We start from the raw sequence: 22,689 nt of genomic DNA on the forward strand, positions 1-22,689 counted from the left end.
GTCACTTCCACTAGTAATTATTTTTGCATTTTGCCCAGGGAGATGAAGCCAGTAAGGGCTTCAGACACTGCACCTCTTCTGAAACAAATCTGCTTACTTTGTAACTACCTTCTCTTTCATTTATTGGAGTTTTGTTCCTTTGACCAGCGTCATGCCTACCTGCTAGCTGGGCTGCTTCCCGGACAGCGTGTGAAGAGCCGCTCAGCAGAGAGGGGAGCACTGGCTGCAGCTGTGTGACCATTGCGTGGCGTGGAAACCCACAGTACCAGTCAGCGCCAGTGCAGCAGGGGCTAAGGCCTTCTTGGCTCCTTGGTTGGTAAATACGTGCCTGGGGTTGCTATTACCAGGATGGAGGCTGTCAAGCCTAGCAATTTGGCTTGGACTGAACTTGTGGTAAAGGTAGGCATCAAGTGAGGCCACGAACCAAGGAGAGCTAAGGAAGCACCCATCCACAGCGCGGGCAGGGGTGGTGTCAGGATGGCAAGTGGAAGTTTGCTCAGAGGAGTCAGGCAGGCTGGGTGGCAGGAGTGGCCAGAACGAGGAGGAGGTAAGCAAGGGCCAGGCACAGAGGGGGTATGTGTCAGGGCTGGAGCAGCAAAAGCCACCTGGCTGTGAATCAAGGCAGGAAAATGGATAATCACACATTTTCAAGGCTTTTTTTTACATCAGCTTCGTATATATATATATATATATATCCCAGCCTTTCATAGCCTGGTCTAGGGAATGCTGCGCTCCCAGGTAGGCAGCAGCTCATCACATTGATTTCAGGAACCCAAAACTCGAGTAACTGTAGCCAGAGCTAAAAAGCAGGTGGAGTCTGCAAGAATTCATACTCTCTGCAGGTTGAGCGGAGCAGAAGAATTTGTATTGCACCGTGTCAACATGTACTGTATTCACTGCTGGTGGGGGCTTTAGCTAACTACATTATGTTCTGCCTGTTGGCACACAAAGGGCTGTGTTATGTCTTTGTGAAGAGCTTGGGTGGGAACATCTCATTTTTCTGACCCCATGTAAGGGTAAAGCATTTTCCCTTTTGCTTTTGTACTGTGTGCACTAGGTTTCTAGTTGACTGCAGGACCTTGCTTTCCTCCAGAGCCAGCATTGCAGAGCAGAACTGTGTCTCCTGTAGCACACAAAATTGCCATGACATCTTATCACTCTTTGTTTGCCAGCTGACTATTCTCACTTTCTTTAGGGGCTAGATGATAGGCAGGGTGAAACATTTATCACACTTTGCTTGTCATTGATGTGTTACCATCACCACCTCTTCCCTGTTGAACTCCAAAATACAGCTTCACTCATTGTCAGTTGAGGTTTATCTTCCAGACATTATGAAGGATGATGATTGTTCAGTCATAGCAAGCACGATTATATGCACTGACTCCTGGACAGTTAGACAAGCCTGCCTGTATCTCCTTGGCGTAAGTAAAAGGTGATGGCTGAATCTCTCAACTGCATTTTATCAAGACTTCGCTCTCATAAGTGTAGGACTGAAAGAAAACAGCTGGGTCACAGAGTGCCCTCTTGTCCAAGTGCAGAAAATCAAGCAATAGGTTTTAAATTCAAATTTATTCTCCATATACCATGGGCCACAGAGCACTTCCCAATATACTATGAAAATTTCAGATTTGTAGTAAAAGATCAAAAGCCACAGTGTTAATGGATTACAAGATCATGAGAGAGATGGAGAGTACCAGCTCTCTCTCTTGAATATCCTAGATCCCTTCAAAGTTAGAGACTGATCTCCTCAACTAAGTCCACAGTAGAAATCTTTCACTGTATTCACAGTGGTGCAGTTTGGTGATCAATACTGTCTGTTCCTTGTTTTTATGTAATGCAGAACTTACAGCAGAATACCAACTTTTTCCCAATTAGCTGAACTAAGGAGACAGGTGACATAAACTTTCTTTTCCCTCAGCTCTGCTTTGTTCCTCTATTTCTGTTTAACAGAGTTAAACTTGTCAGGTAATGATTTCCTTCATCCCAGGCTGCACAGCCTTTAGCAGAACTAGCTGTCTTCCAGCTTATAGTGTGTTCATGAATTTACTGCAGTGGGTCACAAACATCCTAATGGAGTTGTGAGGGGGCTGCTATGTAATTAAACCTGGAAGGGTACCAGAAAGCCAAATATGTTCATCAATCTAAATTTAATTGTGAGAAGTTTGGAAAAATAGGTAATACTGTCAGAATTTTGTGAAAAGTACCTGCCGAGCTGTAAAGTAGTTGTAGGCTGTTTACTTGAAGTGCGAGGACACATAACTGTGAATTGGCTGTTGAAGGATAAACACGCAAAGGCTCCTGGGCACTGTGTCTGATGGGGCAGAAGGTCTGTGCCGAACCTCATTTCTGTGTAACCACACATGTAGCTGCTCTCTGTGACTGGGCAAACTCTACGCTGCTGCGTGATCAAAACACTGCCGTGAGTGTTCAGCTGGGATCTCCTTCACTGTGAGGGACTCTGTGTTTGCTAAATAGTGTGGCATGCTGGCGGTGCCCTCTGGGAGGACCTATTCATCAGGCTCTCAGAGGATGTCGAAAGCAGATACCGTTTCAGCAGCTTGCTAGGACTATGTAGTGCTTCTGTGGTGCTGCTGAGAATATGGCTCGTTTCTTTTCTAGACTGAGCTTGGCCTTTTGAAGTCTGTCTTTGGAAATGGTGGTGGCAGTGCTGGAGTCAGCATTATGTACACCCATGAAGGGGTAAGGAGTGTACATACCTATTTTAGGATTCCCAGGAAGAGCAAGGTTTATCTGATTATTTAATCTGAGCATGTAGCTGGACTCAAGGGAAAATGGGCAGTGCCACATAGAGGGGCAAGGTCTTAGAGTAAATAAAAAGATAAGTATTTTTCCCCCCTTTATTCTGTTGCACTTAACAATTGTAGAATAACTGCAAACACAGATGACACAGAAAAATCTGATCCTTTGATGGGGAGCAGAAGAGGTTGTTAGCTTGCACACCCAGAGAGATCAGAGGTAGCTACGTGTAAGCACGCACGGTGCTTACAAAGTCTGCCTGTAACTCTTGCAGTACACTCCTCTTCCCACAGTATCTCATTTCCAGACGGAGCCGTAGTTACTTAGCTTGACCACATAATTCATTGCCATTAAAAGCCTTTTTACCAGTTGTTTTTCTAGAGAATGATGAAAATTTAGCACTTCTTTGTTTGCACTGATGCGCTGAAGTGTGATTTTATTTGACTTTTAGAAAGTCCTTTTTTAATGTTATGAAAAAGATCCTACAGATTGGAGCTGAGGTGTCAGGAAAAGCTGTATTGCTGAGCAACAAGAGGAGCCCTTTACTTAATACATGTAATTATTATGGAGCCATATTCCAGCATCTCTTTGCAAAAAAAAAAGTTTTTCTAAAAGGTTCTGTCAAGTTTCGCGTATTTACGAGACCATATTCCACGTTCTCTGGAATGCTGATGCTTGTCTCGCGTTCCTCTGACCTCCCTGCAATTCAAAAATAGCTGTTCCTACCCCACTGAACTTTCTACATAAATAAATCTAGTCAGTGCCAGCTCCATGTGAAGAAAATAGAGTCTATTTAAAGTTACTAGCTAGTGTTGCAGATAATTCCTGCCCTCTCTGGTATTCCTGGAGTTGTTTGCTCTTTTTAATGGATTAGCTTTGGATACAGTATGTGTCCCTGGCATGCCTTTTCTGACTAGTTGTAGGTCTGAAAGTGAAGGAGAGTCCTCCCACAGATACCATTTAATAAATTCTCCATTAATTCAAGTGGCAGAGATCAGTGTATTTTATAAATTCATCTAGAGGCAGCTGTCAAAGTGGGTTTGGTGCTGGTTTAGAAAGCATGAATATGTGTAAATTTAAAGAGCATGTCCGTAGGTGACATTTAGTGCAACCCCAGTTATAATATGCCTGGTCATTCTAAACAATTTAGTTGTCCAGTATTTTTAACAAACCTCAGATATTGCTTTTGATTTTGTTTGGGGTTTATTTGCAAAGTGTCCAATGTTTGGTCTGCATATTCTCCCAAAAATCCCCAAATCCCCAAAGTTCTCCACAAAATCACGCAACACCCTTGCTCTACAAATTCATTTTTGAAAAATCAGCTCAGTTTCTCCTCTCCTTTCTTACTTGCTTCAGGACTAATGTAATATGAACATTGAATTTCCTTCACTCTTAAACACTTACTGTAGTCAGTTGCTGTTTTCTAGAGCATGTATGCATGTGTCTTTCTCACTGAGTGTATAAGAAATTGCCCTTTGTTTCAAAATGCTATGGGTTGCATTTGTACTCAAATACTTCATATTTTGTCAGGCTCTGCTGCATCTCAAGTTGGCAAGATAATCATCTCTCACTGCTTTATTTCCATTCTTGATTGCTTATTTTTTCCCATGAGAACATCCTTTTGAACAACATATTTAACTTGTATAAGGGAATGGAAGTTCCATTCCTTCAAAATGTGAAGGCTCCCCAGCTTGCTATTCTTGTTTCATTCTCATCACAAGCTATTATGGATGTGTGCCTGCCTTTTTTCCCTTCCCTGGCAGATTTCCATTGAAGCTGGAAGCATCATTTTTGGTACATCCACTAGACTGAAAGTCTCCTGGCATCAGTGAAAAACAGCAAGATGGTACATCTTGTTCCAGCCTGGGATTAAGTTATTTCCTTGTGATGATTAGCTTTTGAAACTTTAAAACCCGTCATTTATTTTTCTTTATTTTTCTTGACTTATTTTTTTTCTCTCTTTATTCTTTCTCCATCCTTAGTGACTAGAAAATGACCTGGTTTAAGGGAATGTTGGCTGTAGAAGGGACCAGATCCAACAGATTAAAAACTATTTTTTTTCAAGTTTGATGTAATGACTATGAGACTACCCTTTTAAGTAAATTTTAGCACTAAGTATAGAGTTGACAGTCCACATGTCAGATTGCACTGATATGCTTTCCAAGGTGTAATATTGTTATAAAGTCATAGAGCAGTAGGGATGAGAGGAACACTGCAAGATCTTTGAGACCATCTCCCTGCACTGGGAAATACCAGCCATACCCACATCATTCCAGGGAGGTGCTAAAAGCCTCTGGCCTGGAGGAGACTCTGCTGTCTCACAGGCAGCCAGCCCCAGTGCTCCACCGCCTTCTGTATTAGGAAAATTTTTGAAATGTCCAGCCTCAGTCTTCCCTGCTGCACTTGAAGTCCTTTTCTATCATACGGATGATTCCCTTCCTTCTTGCTGCATCCCTTAGTGTATTTGAGTACTTGGTCATCTTTTCTGCAAGTTGAGCATCTTTCCTAGACCTATGGTGGCTCTCAGGCCAGTTCCCACAAAGCCTGTTGGACCAGCACAGCCTAAGGGAAGCAGGCAAGGGGGCATAGCTGGGACTCTTGGTCCACCTGCATGGCTCTCCTACACCAACTGCGGTTCAGTCGCAGCCACCTCAGAAATCTCGAAGGAATAAAGGGAACAGGAATAAAGGGCTATGCGCAATTTCAGACTGAGGATCATGCCTTAGCCTCGGCAGCAGAGGATGTTAACCCATCTTCTAGTGTATATAAGCACTAACCTCGGATCTGTTTGAATATAAGGCCTTTTGCAGAGCAGGGTGTGTGCATGTGTGTGTGTGTGTTTGTGTGTGTGTGTCAAACATCCGAAGAATATTTTTGAGTTGTGGGAATTTATAAGGAAGCGACAGACTGGTCAATCAGTAAATGTTGTGGTCTTTAGCAATTTAGCTTTTTTGCTTATGGCAGTGTATAGTGAGATCAGGGAAATGGAGGGGAGAAGAGCAACTTGTAAAAGTTGACAGGATGGTAGATGGTCTGCAATTTCTGTTTGTCTTAAGGGCATAGTGTGCTTCTGTTGGACAAGAGCAGGTTCTGCTGAGAACATAGGACCCTCACTGTTGCTCCTGGGTTTCCATGTTTTACCCCAGTGAGCCCTGCAGATTCCTAGAAAGGTGAGTTTATGTCCATTAGTGCAGCCCCGTTCAGAAAACACCAACCCTGGAGCATGGCCATGGCACAGTGGATCCATCCGGATGGCATGCCCTGAGAAAGTCAGTGCAGCTGAAAACCAGGCTGTGTGTATTAATGACCAACTGCGGTGTTTATCTGATCTAATTTTTGCTATGACTGGAAAGTCCTCGCTGCAGAAGGCTGCCTTCTGGTGTTCTCTGGAGAATAATGTTGCTTATTTTGGTTTTGCAACTTCAGTAAATCTTTTGCTAACTGTCTTTACCAAGTGATCTCTTAGATGCCCTGTGTTAGGACGGGTGGGATTTTCCAGTGAGATACGCTTTGCTATATGTTGATTTTATCTGTGCTATCACAGGAGCTTTTGATTAGTCTAGCACCTGGCTTTTCCATAGATACACGCCAAATATTTACCTCTTGAAGATGATATACTGGGAAAGAAAGATGCAAAATCAATCTGAGATATAGGCTGGCCCAGGTTTATTGGTTTAAAGTGGACGTATTTATGTCTAATCCCACTGGTGTCAGGAGTTCTTCTCTGCTTTTGACTCTTCTCCTCTATATTGAAATTAGAGTCTTGGCAATCAGCAGTGCCAAGAAATAAATGACTGACAGAGATTCTGTCTTCAAACCTGTACCAAATGTTTTCTGTGACTGAAGTTTTGTGCATGACTGTTGTTGTTTCAGTGGCATCTGTGACTGGAACCGGCATGGGCCTTGCTGTGCCAGGCATGCTAGTGACATCGCTAAAAAACAGCCTATGCTCTAGGGAGCTTTCAGTCTCAATTGCATGAAACAAACCCATGCTAAGCAGAAAGAGAAGGGCAACAATAATAACATGAAGTTTTGACACAGATCAGCTTCTTGAAAACTCTGAATGTGCTATCAGTCTCTGAGAAGGAATAAGTATGTTCGGCAAAATGTGCAGATTGCCTCTCTGCTTTAATATGCATATATAAATTCCATAACAAGGACTAAATGTGCAGAAAAATGACCACCTAGGAAGAAAATATCTGGGAACAGCTTAAGAAAACTGTTGAGACAGAAATGACATTACAGAAATGATACTTCATTCAACAATGCTTTTTTTTCAGGGATTTTTTTCTAGAGTCAAGCCAGGAATTATCTATGATATATCTCTGAATACTTGAAATAACAAAAAAGCCATTTGTGAAGAAAAATACACATGCAGGTAATGAGGGGGCTCTGCACTCCAAGTGAACATGCTGTGATAATCGCATTCCTGGGTGTGCAGTATTGGCAGAGGAAAGGAGAGGGGATTCCTATTTCCAGGAATGCAGTCTTCTTTTCAGCCAGAAGGTCAGTGTTTTTAACATCATTCCATACATCCTTTGATGGATCAGAACAAATGGTCTTCACATGCTGCAAAAAATCTCTCGGGTTCTTTTTGGTGCCTTTCCTTTCACCAAAAGGAAAAGCACTTGCGCATAGAGCACTGTGCCAGCAGGATTGAGAAATCCCTCCTCTGAGCATGGACAGCATGGCTCAGCCCTGGGCACTGTGCGTTTCGCGGGCCGCATTGCCACCCTGCAGTGAAAGCTGGGGCAGGCTGCACCACATGCGAAGGAGGTTGCACCAGTGGGTGGCTGAGGGAGCTGAGGGCCTCTTGTCTGTCTTGTTTTTTCGTCTCAGTGGTAACAAACTTGTGAAAATATTGTAGAGAGTTGTTGCTGCAGCCAACTGGCAGAGCAGGAAACCGCTTCTGAATTACAGCCAGAAGTCATTTGTAAAATATTCTGGTGGCTGCCCTGTGAAGGGCTTGCTGCACCTCAGGCCTGTCAATTCAGCACCCAGCACACTTCAGACATGTTACAAACCCCAGTGGGAAAGGGTAATTGTTGTCTCTTGCTCACAGAGGAGCAGAGGGAAATGCAAGAGGTGAAATGCTTTGATAATGACAGTTAGCTCCTGCAAACACTTCACAGTGAGAAAGCAGTGGCTCCTGGATATCTGCCAGGCATTTCTCAGAGACAGATAGGAGTGTATGCACTGTGCAGGGCACGTGCTGTGAGCCTGGAGCACCCAGAAACGTCAGGCGTGCAGGCAGACAGATTGCACACAACCGTACAACACAGCTGGTGCATCCTCAAGGCCTTGGACTTGCTGTGTCTGCCATGTGGAGCTGATCTGCTCATTTTGTGTGGGGTGTCTGGCAGCCTGGACAGAACCACGGTGATGACAGGGCAATGAGTGGTGCATAAAAGCAGAGTCCATAGGTCAGATCCTCTTCAGTGCAAGTCCTGCTCCAACCCTGTAGTTTCACTGGTTCAGGAGAAGTGGTTCACCTGAAAAGGGTTCTGGAGATGCTAGTCTTGTAGGGCTTTAAAGCAAGTCATTTGACCTCTCTGTCACGATCTGTACTCAAGGCAATGGCAGAGGGTGGCATGTTAGTGTATTCAATGTGTTCAATCCTTAGCACAAAGTTGCAATTTTAGCATGAATTTGCAGGTTGTTGTAAATAATGGTGTGACAGCTATGGTTTATGTCAAGCTGGTAATGCATGTTTAAATTCCTCTCCTGTGCACTGAGACTTTATCCTGTGATCTACCACAACAATTTGGCCTCATCTGCTTGTGGCTTCAGAGTTTGGGAGCAGCCTGTGGTCTGCAAACCCCACACTGGCCCTGGCTGAGGGACCCCAAGGCTTTTAAAAGGGGTACCCTGCTTTTAAAATTGTGTTAGCCTGTGCTATGTACTCTCCCAAATGGAGGTGGTCTTTTTGTTTGGGGATTAAGTAAAATCTATACATAGTTCTATCACAGCAGGCAGGGCCTGGAAGGATGTTTAGAACATGGTACCCTATGGTTTCAGCCACCTATGTTATAGGCCTGGTGCTTTAAGTCTTTGAAAACACATCCTGATTCCTGCCTCTGAGATAACTTTGGATAGAAAACTGTACGAGGAATATATGGACTAAAAGTGATTCAGATGGTTTCTGAACTCTTCTTTCATGAAAAAAACTAGGGCATTTGTAAGCTGTGGACATGATGAAAAACTGAATTAGCCTCACATTTCCAGAGAGCACAACAAACCTAAGTTGTTTCATTTCAGTTTGCATTTATACTTTTCAAAAAACCCACAGCACAATATGGTATAATTCACCCTCAATTTTCCCAAAAAGCATTTAGACTGACTCATTCCTTATTTGTGTTTCTGCTTTTTGTTGTTCCTGACATGTTGCACATATCGGTAGCTCTCCATTTGAATACATTCTGCCTTATTGGCCTACATACTGCCTTACTGCCACTGGCATTTTTAGTATCTTCTTCGAGCTGTTTAAGTTGCGGGTTAGTAAGCCCTAGGAAGCCATGTGTCCAGTGTGTCCAAGAGCAAGACCTGGAACTGAGGGATCATTTCACCTGACTAAGGGGAATAGGGTTTGACTTGAGATCTCACTATGCTACTGAAGATCTTCACTGCCTTTCTTCTGTCTTCAGGATCTTTTTGTTGAATGGCATTGAAGAGATTTGTGACTTTAAGCCTGACTGTTTCCTTTTCAGAGCTGTTTCTACTGTGAGCTGCTTAGCCTGAAGTTTTATGATAAACTTTCCACATTGGAGCATCGCTGTGTTTGTTACCATGTTATGTATGTACAGAAATGCAGCACTGGAGATGTAGAAGTCTTGCTGTGAGACCTGTTCCAACTGAAGTCCACATCCAAGAAGTGCTGCTATTGCCTACTGCTGGTACCTGCTCATTCAGACTTCTTTGTGGGTAAATAACAACTGTGTGTATAAGGGACTTTAACATCAGTAAGCTGAATCCTGTCCATTTTCCCTGAGGAAAGAATTTGGCATGAGCTCTGTAGCCTGTCTTAGGCTGGTGAGTTGACTTTAAGCTACCATAAATATGACAAAGTGCAGATTTCCAGGAAAGGGAGTCATTAACTGGGGGAACTGATGCCCGTTGCAGCATCCCAAAGGACAGATCCAGCTGAGCATCCTTCACTCTTGAAGATGCTTAGCTGGAGCCTGGGGAGGCTTTGCATTTGGCAACACTGGATCCTGAATCTGTGCTAGCTCTACAGTTGTCAGCAAACTGTTCTCCTACCCCCTATGCTTTTCCAGATGTTCAAGCAGTGAAGCTGCATTTTGCTCTTGTTGTCAGCTGTTTGACAGTGCTTCTGCTTTTTAAATAAATACAAAAGTTAAGGTCTTAAATCACTGATAAAGTATAAATACACTTTAAAACCACATTTGAATATCGTTGCTGTTGCTTACCTGTCAGGACTCCAGTTCAGGGTTCTCTGTTACTATTACTGCAGCCCAGATCATCCTTGGCTGAACATTTCTAGGAGCTTTTCGCCCCTTACTATTTAGATGTTTTGATGTTACTGGAAATGCAGCTCTTTCAGCTGTGATCTTGGGAGAGATCTCCCTCTCCCGTGTGCTGTTGATGGCATGTCCAAATGATTATTTCATTGTGGAATTGCCTGCCCCATGTACCAATGGAAATTTTGCCATTGTTTTCAAGGGAAAATGGATCAAGCCTTTAATGGTTTAAGACTTTATATGCCTTCCTTATTTTACAGCATTTCAACCCCAGGAAAAATGTATGGTAAAACAGGTGAAAGAGGCCAGCCATACCAGGCAACCTGTAGCCTTACAAATTCTCTTAAATACATTTTTTTGCTCCCTGCAAATTCAGAAAGCAGCTAGCTTTTTTGGTACAAAGTGTGGGTTTTCTAATGCATAATCCACAAACAAGCGTTGCAAACACATTATACTGCAATATATTGTACCTTCTTTTGTTGCTGGAGGAAGACAAATGCTGCCTTAAAACTATGCTTTAGAAACAGTGCCTCTGCATTTCTGATGGTGAATTTTGATTTTCCTCTGTTACTGGAGGTATAACTTAAATGATCCTTCCTGAATCACCTCTACAAACTGGTTTCACTTGCAATGAGGGTCTTTCTTAAAGCATCAGCTTTAAGTACACTTGGAGGTGCACTTCAGTCTGGAGATGCCAGCCTGAAAACTTCTCACCTAAGTTCAGGGATCCAGCACAGGAATTTGGTGTTAGCTGGGCCAAATCACCCTCAAGAGGTGCCTCTGTCTTTCACCTAACTGCATAGAAAGGTAAGATAGACAATCTGGTGCCTAGAGTTGGGTGAGAGGAATTGAGGCCCGCCATGTACAAACTGAGCAAGGGAATATATATTCTTTCTTGGTTATCTAGAAATATTTTTTATCTGAGTCCACATTTCTGAGATAACTGCTGTATTCCCTTCAGATTTGGGTTTTGCTTAGCATAGGCCTCATGAAAAATAATATCCCCATCAGATCTTATGACTTGCCAAACTGTATTTATTCTTTCCTCTCGTGCTACCAGCTGATATATTGATGTTCAATCTTGCAATTTCCTTTATAGCACTTTACAGAACTTAATCCTCCTAACAGGAAAACAATCCTGAAATGAATATGCAATATAGTTTAGATCTTATGTTTTAACTGGTAAGCAGAGTTATGAGGCAGGAGGAGTATGACAAGCAAGACAGTTGTGTTTTACTATATTTTTTCTAGCAGACCAATGTAACTAAAACACAGTTAGTTTAGATGTGAAGGATGGGAAGGCTTTGCTTTCTTTTCTGTGCTTGGAGAATGACCCTGAGAAATTATTCTCTGGCAGAAGGAACGCTGTAAAATGGCTATGGCAAGTCATTTAGTTATAAGCATCATTAATTGTATTGGGATAGTCTATTCTTTCACTTTCTTCACCAGCTGGTTGACTGTCTGCTCTTCCTACTCTGATCTGTCCTCGTTGTGGCCTTGCTTGTCTCTGCTCCCTGCTGCTCTTGTGGCTATTCATTCCCTTTGCTCTCCTTCCTAATAACACCCGGCACTGTAAACCCGTGAGTCACTGCACCCTGTGATGGATAATTCCTGGTCAGACTCCCGCTGACTTCAACAAGACCTCATTTTCACCTGTTTTACCTCAAGGCAAGTGCTGAGGAGACAGAGAATAAGTGCCAGGGCCAAGGTCAGTGTGGGGCTCTGCTGCCCTCTTAGTGGTGCTGAGATGCTTTCCCCATGCTCAGACAAGGCCTGGAGAGCGGCGAGCCGGAGCTTGCCACGTGTCTGTGCAAGCACTGAGAGGAGAGACACCGTCCCACCGCCCCGTGGCCTGCCCATGGCCGGGAGCCCCGTCTGCCTGTCTGGAAGACCCTGAAGCAAGGAACATGGCTCTGTCTGTGAGCGTGACTGTGTACAGGGGAAAGGAGGGCAGAGGCAGCATGGTTTAGCAACAGGGTATGTAAATGGGAAATGCTGTGCCAGCATTTGAAATCCAGTGGTTCTCCTACAGTAGTTGTAGGATCAGCCTTTATACAAAAAGGGCTAGGAACTCTTCTGACAAAGAAATTCAAAATCAGGTTTTACACTGAGGCCATGGGCTGATATATTCTGCAACAACTATAGTGAGGGTTTTATGTTACTCCCCTCAGCAGGGCTGATGGACTGACTCCTCATTTGCACCTTGAGGCTGGTTAACATTGCTCTAACCTCTGGGTTAAGCTAGCCTGGGTGACTTTGGGCTGGAGTGGGTAAGGTGCTGTCACATAGCCCTTTCCCCTGCCCCAGCTATGGTGGGGATCTCTAGAAGCAGGACTGTAACATCCTGAATCTGTTTCTGCAGTGAATGTCTCACCGTAGGGTTAGGAACCACCACACAATGCAGTAGTGGGTGCAGATGTGAGCGCTGGCTTCCAGAAATGCAGAATGTGTCAGTGAGCAACTTCTGTATTACTGACGTGCCATGTATATAATCAGACCTTTTTTAAACTGGACAGCTGGAAAAGAGAGCATTCAGAGCACCAGAGATGATCTGATTCTTAGGTACTGGGACAAAACTGGGTATGGGAAGGTGAAAGAAGTCTTGAGGATGGGATTTCATTTGCATTAATCCCAGTCAGTGTTTTGGAGCAAAGAAGGTGGAGGCAGTAATTCTGCCTTCATGCTAGTGTAGCTACACCAGTGTAGCATTACTGGTTTCCATTAATTTATTGGTATTGTACCTGTTGCAGAAGGGACTGTAAGTCAGATATTCAAAAGAAGCAGGATCTTTTGAGGACACATGACCCTAGAAAAGTTCAATATTTTGTCAGTTATAGTTCTTCCTTTTTATTCATGGCAGTTTCATTCTTTGATCTGAATAAGCAGCTCAGACAACTTGTACAAATAAGCAGTCTCTAATAAAAGTGTGTATTTATGGTAGATTTCATCTTGAAGAGCTCAAATAAATTGAAGTATGAGAAAGTTTGCTTACATCAGAATATTTTTCTACAGGAAGTCTGAACATAAATAACTTCATGCAACAGGTTTTCATTTTGATCAGCTCCTGGTCTTCACATTTTGCCCATGCCTGTATCCCTAAACTCCTGTCCACAACCACATTTCCACACAAAAACAATACTCAGGTCACAAAGTCAAAGGCTCAAGAGTTAAATGATGGCAGAATTAGCATTGTCTGCTCTATCTTAATAACATCCCCTTGTGTGTGGGTCATGAGCATTAGCATGGAGATGATTGTTTTTAGAGGTATGTCTTCCAAAAGCACTGACCAGATTCCTGCTATGCAGGCTGCGCAGTATTAGTGTTGGGTGTTCAAGGAAATAGCTCATGGTAGTGGAGATTAATTGTTGTGCTGTAAAATGTATTGGAAAGGTGGCAAGGCACATTTTATCCATGTGTTTTCTGGCTATAGCAAAATGAGGGGACTAAGGATTCCTCTGTTTTCCTAAATTCCTTCTTTGCAGTGCCTAATGCAGAAGAACCGATACTCTCAGTTATTCTTTTTGTTAATGGTTCTCTCTTCATTTGTTTGTTAGTGAAAGTAGAAAGGCAGGATTTTGCCTATGGCAGCCTGTAGCCTATGCTGGCATAACCATTTAGAGATGAGCAGTGGAGCGAAATGGATGAGACTTTTGTTTAGACAAGGATTCTGTTCCTAGCTCTGTCTAAAGTGACCTTATACCACCTTTCTGATCCCCATATATTTTATCTCTGACATGAGTGATTGATACTTGCTTTCCTCATAAAGTAGATGGAGATGTGCTTAGTAATAAACCTTCTGAAGTGCCCAGCATCATTAGACACAATCAGGGGACAACGTAAACTAAAACTCCTGGGTCCCCTCCGAGCTGTTCCCTGGCAAACAAGGCACTGTAGCAATCACAGCTGCTACTCCAGTAAGTAGTAGGGTTCCCTGTTTTTCATTCAGTGTTTTTACAAACAAATGGAGGAGGGCCAGTGGTTTTAAGGAACACGCTCAGAGTGAGGAGATAAAGCCTCTTTGGAACTGTAAATAGTATATAGAAAGTGAGGTTTTGGGTTTTTTTTTTTTTTTTTTTTTTTTTTGTTTACTCACAGTTAATTACTCAAGCAAATCTGAGAGGATTTTGCTGCAATGCCATAACACCTTTCAAATCATTTTGGACTCTTTTCTTGTCAGAATCTGAATTCTTACCACAAACCCTATAGCAAGCTTTTTAAAAGCATGCTGTTAAAACAGTGTAATTTTCACCTGTCTTTATTTCTAGAAGTATATGCACTTTTTGAGACTGAATGCAAGCAGAAAACAGAATTAAATTGAGGCTGATTGACCAGAGTATGTATCAAAAGGTTAAAGAAGAGCTGGTGGGTTTTTGGTTTGCTAGCAATTTTTAGAAATCACAGTCTCCAAATCCATAATCACTTCTTTTTGTTATTGCACATTGCCCCTTGAGAATCTAGCTGGAACACAATGGGAAAGTCAGCATGAAGGTTTTACTATTTCAAGTTTTTTACAGTTTTGTTTGATCTAAAAATATTAATGGAGTTCAGATATAAATTGATGGAGTTACATGTATAAACATTTTTGTCTGCATTTATTCTAAGCTTTAGTGTTCCTCATCAGCTTTATCATGTAGAAGAAATTGTTTGAGAAAAATTCAGGTTTTCGTTCTATTCAGACCAGCTCTTTTTATGTGCTTGCTTTGCACTTGATTGCACTGTGTTAATGTCCATTTTTTCTTAGTTCCTTTTGTATGACAGTGTTCCCTAGCTTGGATGGGTCTTTCAAACAAAAAAAAGGCAAAAAAAGCATAGATTAAAGAGAGCTGAAGTTGTGACATTTACACCGCTTTAAATCTTATTCATTTGTGGTTGAAAAAGATTTCAGTGTAAAGACTGGGTTAGGATCTACGGTACAAAATCAATACAAAATAAAGAAATATGTAAGTAAATTGGTTAGAGCTCATTAATTAAATGTATTAATATGAGCAAAATATATATGTGAATGTCCTCACATTAATAAGCCATGTACAGAGAAGCTTATGGGGGTTTGGAACTTAATGTGATAAACTGCAAGCAAGAGCTAGGTTTTAGTTGCTCTAACGTCCTTCTCCCTGCTCCAACATCCTTCCTATCATCACGGCAACCCTGGGTCTTTGATATTTTGACACCTGCTGGGTCTCAGGTTGAGCCCAGTTAATTAGTCCATATGTTGTTGTTTATTTCAATAAAAATACCAGATTACTTGCAGAGAAATTAAGCAATCTTTTTGGCCTCTGAGCACAGCCTTATGGGACAGCCAAGGACAGCTGTAAAGTTCTTCTTTTTAAGAAGTTCTGGTTAATGTCAGCTGAGAAAGCTCTTGGTAAACAAATGAATAATTGATTGCTCAGCTTTCACATAGCTACTGCGTTTCTGGGCTCACATGACTCATTTGTGAACCATTCCTGTCGTCCTAATGCCATAACATTGGAGAAATGATGATTGTTTCTTGGAGGATTCTTCTGTGGACATAGTTGCCAAGACCAAAGCTGTAATGGTTTGTTATTGTGACCTTTGTTATTCCATTAGGCTCAATAGCTTTAAAAAAATGATGTGTGCATACTTTAGGAAAGTTTTTACCCTTTACATTGACCTGACATCATAGTTTATACTACAAAATGTATTAATGACAAAGTAGTGTTTTCATGTCAGGAGGACAAATTTTAACAACTATAATCTGCCCTTAGTCATCATAAATATAAATGTATTGGTAAAACAGACCTTGTTAATGCAGCCAAGACAAATGCTAGACTATATTTCAAACCAATTGAAGCACTAGCCTATACGCTCCACAATTTTTTGTGTAGCTTCAAATACATTATTGTCAAAGAGCTGTTAACATGAATTTTCCAATGGGTATAGTAGAACAGTAATGAACCATCAGACGCAAACAATCTAGGCAGTTTTTCTCTATTACTGGATGATGTGTAAATATCTTTGAGGTTATAGAATGGCACAGAGAGCATTCCATCAATATTGTTTTGATGGCTTTTTAATACTTGAAAAATCAACAATAAAATCCTTGTGAGTATGACAGTAGTTGCAAATTGCCTTGAACAGTAAACAGTTTAATTTGCAATAAATTCTGTGCATTATAGTTAACTGCAGTTCCCCCTGTTCAGTGTCATACCTGCTCACTGCAGAGAGAATATAAACAAGGCTTGCTATTTTCAACTGCTGTAGCACTGCAAAGCCAATATGCTGACCTGAAGTGCTCACTTCTGGTTTTGCTTCCATAAATTCATTAACTATACACCAAAGGCAGGTTCACATTCTGCCTCAACTTATACCTTCCTTAGGGGAAGTTGGTGCGCTGGCCTTGCAGAGGGCAGAACGTGGCCTTGGAAGAAGCTATGGGACAAAAAGGCGACCCGCTTTCTTCCAGCTCCCATTCCTGCTGTCCAACTAGCAGTAGAAGAGCTCTTGCCGTATGGATAGATCAGCCCTGAGAAGTGCGGAGGAGTTATATAAGAAACTCTTGGTCTCTGTTTTTTGCAGTATCTTTTTGGAGTGGAACTGCCTGTCACTGTAAGTGTCTCTGACACCAGCGTGCCACCAGTACAACTGAGTCTCTTCTTGTGGAGTCTTTGCTGTAAGGAATTCATGTAGAGAAAGGAGATAATGAACTTACCAAAATCGTCCAGAGGGTTTGAAAGAAGGCAGAATCAAGGCAATTCTGGGCGTTTTTGTGTAGGGAATTGGGGCAAAGAGATGTTTCTGTATTCTGCTTGCAGGAGATGTTGAGCTGACCAAAGAAACATTTAGAGAAATGGGCCAGAAGGTCTCCCTTCTGTTGTTAATGAAACTGAAGAAATGTTTATATCACTTACAATGACACTGCAGCAAAACAAAGCAAGTTCCACAATATAATCTAATCCAAAATGCAGACCAACAAATAGGAACAGGTATTTACTGCCACAAAAATCCTTGGTAATTCTTAATGTCAGGAGCAAGAAGAAACTTAGCTCAGCATCTCTGCAAGGAGAAAAATATCCAGTGCATGTTGTTACTCAGTGCAAATGGATAAGAACATATTTAGAGACTCATCTTTGTGGTTTTAGAGCTAAATCCCTGTGGAAAACAGTATGCCGCTTAGGAATCCTGGATGCAAAATTATCATGCTTCTGCTTGGTGCTGTTTAACTGCTAAATTAATCAAGTACAATTGCTTAAGGCCCTGGAGGGAAGGATGTAATAAATCTTAGAGTATTTGTTCTGGTTTATGGCTGGGGGAAGCTGTATAACTTTAAATCAGATGTTATAAACATTTGCAATGCCACTTTTTCCTTACTTGCGGCATTGTGGCATGAGTCTTGAGAAACTAAAAAGGATAAGTCATAAGGGCTGGATGCTTTTTTATACATATATATATAATTGAAGGCATTGCTTTCAGAGAGGTGGTACCAGGCCCTGTAACTCAGCGAGCTGTTTGCTGTACGTCCTGCGCTGACGGGTAGAGGGCAGTCGGATACAACGGACGGTGCAGGGAGCCCTGCTCCAAGCTGCGCCCTGCTCCCTGCTTCCCAGGCCTCCCAACCCTGGGCTCGGGGCATAGGGAGTACTTTCTCTCTCTCCCATAAGTTTTCACTTAATCTGAGAGAAAAAGATAGGAATTAATTGTAGCTGGATTTCACATTTTTCTGGAATTGGAAGAATCCCGTGTACAATTTGAAAGTGATTTGATCCTGCAAGTAGTTCCTGTAAAATCAGTGAGATGACACGAGGTTATGCAGGGTCAAGGCAACTGCTGAGGGATTCTTTCTGCAAATGGTAAATACCCGATGTCTGGATATTTTACCAGTACTGTGTAGCCCTTCTGATTCTGTAAAACCTGCCTCAAGTCAGAGTTTGCACCTTCTCTCTCACAGGATATCTGGTACTTAGAGCTGAGAGTACTGAGAATGGGTCTGGTTATCATGTAATGGAGCTTCTCTTTTGCGCTGGAAGCAGGAACTACAGAGATACGCAACAATGAAATGGTAAATTATCCTCCTTTAAATATCAACCTTCTTGAGTTTAAAATCAAGCTGTCTTGAGTTGTTTTCCAGGCTGTAATCAGGGACAGTCACAGTATGCTGCACTGTGCAGAATGTGTGCTGTTCTCATGCACTGCACGTCGTGCCCTTTGGGACTTCCAGTTGCTGGAAGCAGAGCTAGAAGGCAGATCATCTCCCTCAGAAAAGACATGTGCCTACCATTTCAGCAAAGGGAACTTTGCCTCCACTTTACAGGACAAGATCCTGATACAGTTGTCTTACTTTTTGCCTTATTTATAAGTAGGACAAGCGCATGAACGGGCTATTTACACCATGTTTGCTCTCTGCATGCTCTGCTGCTAGAGCCCTTCAAGGCCACTGAAGACCACTCTTCCAGGGAGGGAAGGGGAAGCTGAAGTGTCTGGACTGGGCCAGACAGCCCCAAAGAGTCAGCCTTGCTTTTTCTGTTGCAGCCAGAGGATGGGTTAAGAATTGCTGCTTCTGGAGGACAACTGCCCTGTACGCCCTGGCCTCCCTCCGCAGGACTCACTTGGCTGACTTGCCAGGTAAAGTAGGCAGAAGGGCTGTGAATATATTGTTGCTGCAGTAATTAGTGGCCACAGAGCTGATGGTGGTTGGTGCTCAGAGGCCAACACCAGCAGCAGTGAAGATCTGGGCCTGGGTGATTCCTCCAGGAATAGTGAGCCCCAACGATACAAGTTCTCCTTCTCGCTCTGATAGTAAAGGAGAGCTTGTGGCTGCTGGGAGGATGCAGCTGCTTGATTTGCTGGAAAGGGTCACTTGTGAACGTGCTGCAGAAACTGTACTGCAGAATTTGAGCTTTTTCTCTTCCATTTCTTTAAAGGAGGACAGAAGAGGAAAGGGTGACCAAGACTCTGTGGTGGGTATAAATCACTATGTTTTATGTCCAGCCTGAAACAAGCAGCAAGCTGCTCTGTTTACCTCAGGATGCTGCAAAGCAATTTCACAAATATTCGTGCTGTTCCTCAGGTCACTGCTGAAGGGTCTAGCCATTATTTCAGGCATTTCATTATTTCCTGGTTGTGTTGTTGGCCATGAGGCATGTGGTGGGCTGGGCTACCAGGGACAAGCGACGGCTTGGGAAACTGAGCCGGTGAAGCTCAAACCTTGCCCTCTGGCTGTGAAGACCCCTGTGGCCCAGCCCGCAGGATCAGCAAGGAGCTGCAGCCTCGTAGGCGACCTTGCTTGCTCCAGCCCTGAAGCTAGTCTCCGTGCTCCTCTTTGTGCCAGGTGGTCGTAGCCATCTTCTCCAGCTTCCCCAAACCATGAACTCCTCCTCAGGAGCAGTCACTGGGCAGTGTATGCACCAGAAGATATTAGCAGGGCTTTAGAAATGTAGCTGAAAACAGAAATGATACGGGATGGGGCTCTGCCTGGGCTGGGGGCAGTGTGGGGAGGTGGCTTGGGGACTCCTTGCTTCATGGTCTCGAATCGCAGTGGCATGATTTACATCCCCAGCGCAGTGCGAGGCCGGCATTACGGCAGAGCCGTCTCTAACAGCGAGTCTTGCGAAAGCCCCAGCCGTTCAGCTGCTTCCCAGCTGACATTGGAAATCTCATCTGGAAAGTGCTCCCAGCTGCAGTGCTTTTACTCATCAGAGCGATATTTTTGTCATGTTTCTGACTTGGTTGGTGAGAGCGTGGCTCACAACATCTGGAGGCGTGCGGAGAGTGGCGGGACGCTCCGCGCTCGGACAGGCAGCAGGGGGACACTCCAGGCCGGGCTGCGGGGCAGCATGCCGGCATGCTGTGGGGAGCACCCCAGGCTGGCTGCCGTGCCTGCTCAGGGCAGGCCCCGGCGTCCGTGCCGCCAGCTTTCTCCTGCTCCAGCGCCCATGGTCCCCCGTGGCAGGGCACGTGACAGCACCGCGCATCTGGCCTGCCCGGGTCACGCAGGACGGGCGGTGGGGGGACTCGCAGCAGGACGGGACTTAACCACGTGTGTCTCGTACTCCCTGCCTGAGCCTTGACATCTCAACACGGCACAAGCATTTTTGCAACAGCTGTAGAGAGAAACAAGGCCGCGCCATGAAGGATAATCAACTTTTTATTAGGACAATTTCCTGGGGAGCCTTTTTTTCCTTCTCTAACATTTATTTAGGTTTTAAGAGGCGAAGGAAAACAATAAATAGTCTACAGAAAATAGATTGGTGGGGCTGTGTCATATAATGCTGGAACAAAGGGGCATTCAATGAAATTAAAAGGTGGCAAATTCGAAACAGATCAGAGGAAGTATTTTCATAAGATGTGTGTTTCGGCTGTGGGACGCCCCACCGCAGGAGACAGCCGAGGCCAAAAAGTTAGCAGGTTTTGAAAAGGGCTGATGTTTAGATGGGTGATATGAATGCTGAGAGTTATCAAAGGTAGGAGAGGGTGTGTTGTATTAATTGAATAGGAATATTCAGCTTTCAGGCACAAGACAAGCTCCAGCTATCACGGGGTAGGATCAGAAGTGGGCCAGGTTATCCCAGAGCTGCTTTCTACGATTCGTGCCTTCCTCCGACGTGCGTGAGCCAGGCTGCTGCCTGTGGCAGAGTTAAGTAGCGCTTTGGACAGACTCCAGGAGTCAATCTGAACCTCCCTGGGACAAATCAGTGACGCGGAGAAGGCCAGCAGAGAAACATCAGTACAGAGCAAGGGAAGAGAGGGTCGCACAGGCAGTCCGTGACAGATCCAGAAACTGAACGCAAGTCTCCTGAATGTCAGCCCGTCAGGGCCATCCTTCCTCTCGGAGCAGGGCTGCTGCTTTCAAAGGTGCTATTCATGTGCACAAGGTGAGTAGGACTTGGCCTCAGACACTCTGGACTTGCCTCTGGTGAGAAATTGTAATTGCGAGTGTCAAGAAACTTGGGTTTTATTCCTCTGCTTCAATGTTGTTATAAAAATAAATCTCTTTGGAGATATTCATAAAAGTTAATGGAAGTCTTGAATAGAGCTTTTTTTCCCCCTACCAACCTAATAAAATGTATTGCTTTTTCTCCCAACTATTTTTATATTAGCAGGCGGTGGCTGCCGCTGTAGGAGAACAGTTCTACTGCTATAAAATGACTCCAGATGGAGACCCTCTTGTAGTCCGCTGACTTTAGGTCCAAGCAAACCTGAAACGTAATGCTTGTCCTGATAGTCACCATCCTCATCCAGGAAATATGGGAATGTGTTTGGCTCAAGGAACAGCAGCGTTCTCCCATTACAATGTCTGATTTATTATATGTCTGTTAAAACAATAGTCTTGGAATAATTTTTAGGTTTGCTTTAAGAAAAGGAGGAAAATGAAGATGATTGAAATGGGACTTGTTCTGTGGGCTTGACAGGCATAGCACAGAAATCAGTCCCCAAAGACTTGGTGCTAAAAGTCACACTAAAAATCTGGATCCACTGCTCTTGGCAGATGTTTTTTCCATCTGCTTGGGAAAGTCACTGCAGCTTTCTCCCAACAGCTGATGTGGGAGTGCAGCCACAGCATCCTCCGGGCAGCCTGACCCTCCGGCGGGGTGGGAACCGCACGTCCCTGGCCAGGGAAACGGTGGGTGAGCGCCAGTGGTGGCTGCACACTCCCTGCAGGGTCTGGGATCAGAGGGGGCTTGGGGAGGTGGGTTCCGTGCAGGCCCCAGGCAGGGGAGGCCAGCAAGGACTGGTGGTTCCCCACCACTGCCAGCAGTTTCCAGATCTGAATGGGTGGGGACATGTGGCAAGGGCAAGAGCCACCTGCGAAATTGAGTGCTGTGACTGCAGGGAAAAGGGTATGCAGGCAAACCAGGCTTTCCCAAGGGGCAGAAACTGCAGGGAGCAGCAATGCAGCCATGGACAGCACTCGGCTGCTGCAATAACCAGCTGTGATTTCTACAACCAGCTTGATGGAGCTGGACCAAACGCCTTTGGCAACAGCCTGCAGAAAGGGCCTGGGCGCAGAGGATGGTGAACGTGACCCTTTCTTCTACCTAGAATGTGACTGAAATCAGGTTAAAATAACTGAGGAATGGATAAAATGTTGATGCCTTCCATAGCACTTTCCCTACCCAGTGAGCTGGTGGGGACTTCCACAGGACAGACAGCTCGGGCGCCCAGAGGATCCTTCCTGTCCACACGGACCTCCGTACGGCTCAGGTCCCCTGGCAGTGAGCACTGTGCCCCGTGCTAGCAGATACAGGAGCTCCTGCTTGGCATTAGTGCTGCTCGGAGACCTCTGCAGGCACCAACCGTGACTCTGCTGCTGCTGCACCTGCCTCTGCATGGCACCGGCCTCCTGACACAGCGGCCGGGCACTGTGGTACTGGGTAGGGAGTCCTGACTTTCCTGGGTAAAGAAATCTCGAGTGGAGGAAGTTTTTTCCCTAGGCGTGGAGGCACCTCACTGACACGGCACCGGCGAGGTGAAGGGCCTGAGCAAGCAACCATGCAGT

Source organism: Dromaius novaehollandiae, chromosome 3 (genome assembly GCF_036370855.1).
Source record: "Dromaius novaehollandiae isolate bDroNov1 chromosome 3, bDroNov1.hap1, whole genome shotgun sequence".
Classification (NCBI taxonomy): Eukaryota; Metazoa; Chordata; class Aves; order Casuariiformes; family Dromaiidae; genus Dromaius; species Dromaius novaehollandiae.